Genomic DNA, 7545 nt, shown 5'->3' with positions numbered 1-7545 from the left:
CCAAAGGCCCTTTCCAGAAGAACTGTAGAAATAGAGTCCCAGGACTCTGTCCTGCTCCTTGGGCTCATGGCAGGGAATAGAGACAAGGCACGAAGACACAGGGTGTCAAGGGGAACCTCTATCGGTGTGGTTGTCAATAACATCATTTTGGGAGAAGGAAGAAGGTGCCTGCCTCAAGAGGAATGGTTTTCTTTGCTGGGACCGTTAGCAGCAGGAACCACAATGGAATCAGGCTAACACATGGCCTGAGGAACAGGCCTTCTTCCTAGAGGAGAGGAGAAGCCGCAGCTGGTGCGGCACAGTCTTGGTTGGGGTGGCAGTGGGCCCTGGGCAGATTGCTCCATAGAAGCCACTCCTACCTCAACTCCTCTCCCCTCTGCTGACTCCAGAGCTGGGATTCTCACAGCAGGGAGCCAGGGAGGAAAACCAATGGTGTTTCACTTGCTCAGACACTGTGCACAAGTGGCACTTGGTGGCCCCTCAAGATTGAGGACATCCCGGTCAAAGTTGAGGCCAGGAGGCATCACCTGGGGAAGCTCTTTGTAGGGGAGACCTAAGGCCTGTAGCTGCTGCATACGACCCAGCACCATCGCAAACACGAGCCATTTGAGTGGACTCAAATTGCTCACCTGTCTTACCCAGGACTCCCGATATTTTTCAAACCGCTCTGGAGGTAGAGATTCATGGTGATTCTGCAACCACTCTGGGTAATTTCTGTGATCTCCTTCAGCGAGGGGTACAGCACATCCTTAGAGAGCAGGTTCTGCAGGCTACTCTGCATGATGAGAAGGATGTTCCCTTCTCCATCGCCTTCATCCATTCCCAGCCCCTGCATGGCCTTGTTCAGCTCTTCCTCCGACATGCCTGCGTTCTGGAGGTCAGTGGCATTTTGAGCTAGTCCACTTAGGGTTTCCTACAGACAAGAAGTGAATTTTTGTTGGGAGTTTGCATCACTGCCCACTCTCCCGGAGGCCTCTGGGAGCTTTGGGAACTGCTCTACCACAGCATTCACTGCCTTCTGGAACTTGGCAGCGGCTTGGGAAACCCACTCACTGTGGAACAGTTCCTGGGAAAACTGCTCTTGCTCAGCCAAGAGGGCATCTTTGGCTGTGTCTCCCGGCAATCTCTTCTGGGCCCTGACACATCTGAAGCCCCTGTGGTGGTGGTGGTGGTGGTGGTGGTGGTAGGAGGGGATGATGGGGAGTGGTTGACCTTATCGAAATCATTATGGGCACTTTCCAGAAATTCTTCCAATCCCCAATCAGCATCGGCCCCCACTCCAAAGTCTTCCTCAGCATCAGCAGTCTCTTTACTCCCAACTTGCCATTGGGGGCCGGACTGCTCTGACTCTTCTACTAGTTTTGTAACTTCCAGCAAGTTATTTGAAGAGACGATGCAAAGAGGGTATGTAAAATTCTGACAGAGGCGACTAGCCCCCCCCACCCCACCCCACCCCGGCTATAAGGATGAATCCTCTTTGAAGAGAGAGAAAGATCATTGGAAGAGCACATTCCCCATTTCTGCTTGAAGTGGCCGAAGTTGAGACCAGAGGCACCAGAGACTGGCACAGAGACTATGGGACAGAGCAAGTGGGGCAGTGCTAGCACTGGAGCTATGAGACAGCAACAAGTGGGCTGGTTTTCTGGGCCACAGAAGGAGAACCCCTGAGAGGTTAAGGCTGAGAGGTTAAGTTTCAGAGAGACTTGACTGAGAACTGTTTGCTGTGAGGCCCTGACTACATCCTCACTGTTTATTGATACTGGTTTGTAGTGATCTATTAAATTTCCTAATAAAGCCCGTAATTATAGGTATTGTCTGTGGGTTCTGTGTGGCCATTGCAATGAATTATTGAACCTAGCAGAGAGGTGGAGTACTGGTGTGGGGGTGGAGGGCATGGTGGGAACAGTTGGTGCCAGAATAGTCAAAGAAGGTCAGTGTGTGGTACAAGGAGGCATGTCTGGACCCTACCTCTTAGAAATAGGTAAGCCAGGGAGGTAATAAATGCCCACTCCCAAAAAAGAAAAAAAAAAAGCCCACTCCCAACAACACACAATACCACTTACTGATCGAGTGGAGGCAGATGAAGTTCATCATAGTTGCAGGTAGGACCTCAGAAACAAGCAGTGAACAATGATTACGATACACTATAGCAGATTAGAAAAGTTTACAGGATTGGGTCTGGGATCCTACAACCACTTTGATCAAGGTATGACTTGTGACCAACTGGACCTAAACCCAATGCAAGTTCACTGCCACAAAGTTGATCCCAACACATAGTGACCCTATAGGACAAGGTTGAACTGCCCCTATGGGTTTGTGAGACTATGAATCTGTATGAGTAGAAAGCCCTCTTTTGCCTTCAGACTAGCAAGAGATTTCAAACTGGTGACTATTCATATTGCAGGTCAATGCACAACCGCTGTGTCACCAGGGCTCCTAATAAAATACTGCATAAATATTACATAAATGAACACCAGATGTTATTCAGCTGCACCTCTGCAATTATATCAAAGTGGCCCTGCTGCTCTTTTTTCCCTTAAAGACAGGGCAAAGAGGTTTATATTTCCACAATAAGAAGTCTTCCTTCTCTCTTCTTACATTACACAAGCAAAGATGGGCATGGCATTTCTGAAGAAATCTCTTAAAAGAATGAGTGCAAGTACTTGAATAAAAGAGAAAGGAAATGCTGTACAAAGATAGAGCCTAGCACACTGGGTTTGCATCTCTAATTTTAACATTATATCCTTGGATTCACTATTCTAGTTACCAATAATCTAAGATGTAGTGTCCTAAGAAAAGAAAAAGAATAATTAGAAGCACTATGTTAAATCAATAAAGAACATATATATGAGTCTGTTTTTCATTTGAGATATAATACTATTGCATTCATATGTGCTGAATATTGAGCAAAATCTTTCACATACCTGCTGAAGAAAGGCTTTTATTTATTTTGTTATATAGTCATGAACATAAGGATGCCGAAAGTTAGAGAAGTCAATTAAGTTGCACAAGTTCAGAGATTTATTTAACTACCTGGAGTTGTAAGCAAAACAGTTTCATTTAATTACAAAGATTTGTTATTGGCAAGAGAAAAAGAAGAGGCCCTGTTTAGCACTGCCACACTGCATAACATGGTTGAACCATCAAGAGTGCATGCAATGTATGTTCAAGTGCACGTCAGAGTGAAGCGCTTCCTGCTGGTGTTTGCTGGTGTTCCCACTCATGGGGACCCGAGTTACGGTTGAAGAAAACACTGCCTGGTCCTGTGCCGTCCTCATCACTGCTTCTGAGTTCGGACCCAGGGTTGGCGCCGCTGCGTCAATCCATCTTTGGGAGGGATTTCCTTTTTCTTTGCTGTTTCTGTGCTTTATCTAGCAAGATGGCCTACTCAAAGACTGCTCTCTCCTGACAATATGTGCCAAGTATGTGAGAGGAAATCTTGCCATCCTTGCTTCTAAGGAGCACCTGGCCATCTTTTTTCTTTCTTTTATTTTATTTGTTTGTTTATTTGTGCTGGATTATTTTTAGGACAGATCTGTTTGTTTTCTTGGAAGTTCATGGTACCTTTAATATTCTTCAGCAGCACCTAAATTCAAATGCATCGATTCTTTGATCTTTCTTATTCAATGTCAAATTTTCGCATGCATGCGAGGCAAATGAAAATACTACGGCTTGGGTGGCACAACATAGTCCGCAAAGTAACAGCTGTGCTTTTCCGTAATCTAAGGAGGTCTAGGTGAGCAGATGTATCTTTTGATGTTTTGACTGCTGCTTCTAAGGCAACTCCTCTTCTGATCTGCCTGCTGTTTCTATGAGCACTGGTTGTTGACCCAACAAGACAAAATCCTTGACAATGTTAACCTCGCCTCCATTTACTTGTGAGGATTTGTCTTCTTTACCTTGAGTTGTCATCCACACTGAAGGCTGCAGTTCTTGAGCTTCATCAGCAAGGGCTTCAAGTCCTCACCTTCAGCAAGCAGCACTGTATCATGGGCCTTGCTTGGTGTGTTAATAAGCCTTCTCCAATTCTGATGCTGCATTCGTCTTCACGTAATCCAGCTCCTTTTTTTCTTCTATGTACAGATTGCATAAGTATGGTGAGAGGATGCATACCTTTCATGGTTTTAAACTTTAATTAATTTAAAGTTTAATAAACTTAAACTAAAGTCAAAATGCTTTTGTCCTCTTCATACACCTCTCTCTTGATCCATGTACAGGTTCTGTACATGATATAGGGACTGGGATTCCCATTTCTTCTCAAGGCTACCCATAGTTTCTTGTTGTCACACAGTTAAATGCCTTAGCATAGTCAATAAAATACAAATAAACATCTTTCTGATAGTATCTGCTTTCAGATAAAATCCATCTGACATCAGCAATGATATCCTTTCTTCCATATCCTCTTCTCAATTTGGCCTGAATCTCAGGAAGCTCTTTAACAAAATTTAACTTTCATGTGGTATTAATAATATTGTTCTATAATTAAACCATCTTGTTGGGTCTTATCCAGTCAGTTAGCCAGACACCTATCTTCCAAATTGCCTAGCGTAGACAAGAGAGTGCTGGCAATGCTTCATCAACTTATGACTAGTATAGACACATGGGGTAATATTGAACTTGTAGACAATCTGGATTGGGCTGGAAACTTTTCTTAATATACAATTACTCTTTATAGAAAGTTCTTTCTTATACACACATGAGTGTCTATGAATTTGTTTCTCTAGTCAACCCAGACTAGCACAGCTGTTCATTAGGCTTTCCGCGGCTAATTCTTCCAAAGTAGACAACCTGTTCCTTCTGTCTTCTCTTAGTAAGGAAACCCTGCTGAAACCTGCTCACTTTGGGTGGCTCTGCGGGTATTTGACATACCAGCGATATAGCTTCCGGCATCACAGTAATACAGTAAGGCAAACAGAGAAGTGATTGTTACTTATGTTATGTCCCCTTACATAGAAGGTGAAAATGTGGCTTCATTTGCCAAAATGTATATCCTTTTCACCTACACAACTTGAAGTCAATGCTGCTGACTAGATAAATTGTTGGCAGTTATTTTCATAGTGAAGTCCCCAAACTCCCCTGGATTGTGCTGTAGGAGGAGCCACCAGCACTTATCTACCCAGGAATGAAGAGTGGTGCGTCTTTGTCTGGGGCTGGTTTCATGCCTGATGGGCCCACGTAGCGTTATAAGGTCAGGATTAGACTGTAATACAAGTCACCATATTTGTTTACTCTGTTTGTTGAGAACATAATCTGAGAAACTGGACTCCATGAAGAATTTTGCATTAGGATTGGAAGAGAAAGTGAGAAGAATATGAAACACTTTGATGTTCAAAACCCCTAGTCTTTGTATGAATTCCACCTTAACAAGGAAGACAGAAATTCTCAAAACTGGTCTAATTTGCTTATCTGTACCAAATTCATGGTAATCGAAGAAAAGATTGACGTTTTCAAATATTTTATTTGGCTCTCCAGTCAACGCCTATGCAAGCAGCACTCAGAAATCAAGTGAATCATCGCACGGGGCAATATCAGGAAAGAAGGGCAGCAAAATACATCTTCAAAGTGCTGAAGAGCAGACGTCACTTCGAGGGTGAAGGCACATTGCCTCAAATGCATGCACAAGTGGGCGAACCAGTAAAGAAGACCAAAAAAAAATCCAAACACCACATATTTGAATTATGGTATTTTCAAGGAATACTGCATGAGAAATCAACTGTCAGAGGATGAACAAATCTGATTTTGAAAAAGCATAGCCAAAATATTGTTTCAACTAGTGATTCCCAACCTTCCTAATGCCGTGGCCTTTTCATACAGTTCCTCATATTGTGGCGACCCCCCAACCACCATATTCTTTTCATTGCCACTTCATAACTGCAATTTTGCTACTGGTATGAATCAGGCGACCCCTGTGAAAGGGTCGTTCGACCCCCAAAGGGGCTGCGACCCACAGGTTGAGAACCGCTGCCTTAACACGAGTATGGGAGTACTTCATCTCATACCCTCTGAGCATTTTGTCAGGGCCCCAGCTTCCGGAGAGAGACATCCTGGGTGGTAAGGCCAGCATAAAAGACGCTCCTCAAATATAAGTTGACGCCGCAGCTGCAGTCATGGCCTCAGACACAGCAATATTCCTGAGGCTGGCACAGGACCGGGCAGTGTTTTCTTCTGTTGTGCATCAAATCATTGTGGATTGGATCCAACACGACGGCATCAGACAACAACCTCCAGAAATTAGCCAACCTGAATCTTATCAATAAAACCAATATGATCACAAACAGGCTGTCTTAACTTTGCAAAAATAATGTGCAAGGGGTAAACTTCCTCCTGACTTTGCCTTTTCCCCCTTATAGCAGATATGCTAAATACAATACCTTCTTTTTTCTCCCATTCCTTCTTCATGCTTCACTTGTTTTCCAATTTATTCATGGTGGATAGGCAAAGGAATTGCCACCCTTTGAATGCAAGATTTTATCTTAATAATGGTACATCCTGTCCTAGGGAACATGTTGTATCCATAAATGGTCCCACAAATGCACTTGGGAAAATAGAAAGCATCCTAAAGAGGAGACGTGTAATAGGGATTTTTCGTTCTTCCTTTCCCTGTGGTTGTAGAGGTACTGAGTGGGTTGAAGCAAAGTTGCATCACAAAAGCCACAAAAAGAGTATCAATTCCCCACTTTCTTTATTATCACTTAATCCAAAACCTTTAGCCCTTTAGTCTCTGCCTCTCACCATCTAAGTTTACTAATAGAAAGAGGTGCAGCAAGCCCTCCATTCAAATATAAGTTCTTCTCTTTCCCAGTGGCATGTCCTGAGACATGCTGCTTGCCCTCTCTAATCCAATGAAAGTTCCTCTGTACACCGACTCAAATGCCTTTTGCAAAGTATATTTACTTATTTTCTCTCGATGTAATAATTAATCCTTGACAATGTGTGCTCTGTGTTGTTGGAGTTGTGAGTCAATGCATTAGTTTTATCAGCTTCCGTAGGCTTCCTTTACAATTTGCCATTAAGAGACAAGAGATAAGAGAGGACAAGAACTAAAAGCTTCATGCCTATGGTTTTAATACTGGTGTTGATGTCATGACAGAAAAGTTGATGGTTCTAGAATTTGTCTGACCGGATAAAGGCAACCTGTTTTAGAGGTTCCTAAACTCCTCAGGAAATGTGTATTTTCAGAAATTTAGAATTGAAAGACGATCTCTAACAGTCAAATGGCAAGTACAGACTCATAAGATGTTTTGTATTATTTATATATTTCCATAAACCAAATTACTCCAAAATTAAGTTCATTAGTAAAAAAGAAGCTAAACATGTATTACCTGATCCAGTTTTATAAGTTCAGGCATGTTTATCATAAATATCAGGATGTCTCATGAGGTTTCAGTCATGTTGATCTGAAAGCCAGTGTTGAATCTGAACGCTCAGGCTGGCTAGAGGATTTGCTGTACCTGATGGATCCTGATATGGCGATTGATAGGAAGCCTCAGTTCATCACTGTCTGCTGGCCGAAGATTTCATTTTTCATCACTTGATCCTTTGCAC

General features: G+C 43.1%; 1 pseudogene; it reads right to left on the bottom strand.

Moving 5' to 3' along the window:
* Nucleotides 1–437: 437 nt before the first annotated feature.
* Nucleotides 438–7545, bottom strand: part of LOC101660349 — a 30314-nt pseudogene continuing 23206 nt past the window's right edge.

Source organism: Echinops telfairi, unplaced genomic scaffold, assembly GCF_000313985.2.
Source record: "Echinops telfairi isolate 266 unplaced genomic scaffold, ASM31398v2 ScPeMD7_23;HRSCAF=83, whole genome shotgun sequence".
Lineage (NCBI taxonomy): Eukaryota > Metazoa > Chordata > Mammalia > Afrosoricida > Tenrecidae > Echinops > Echinops telfairi.
Note: the sequence above shows the minus strand (reverse complement) of the source record. Positions and strands in the feature narration are given on the sequence as shown.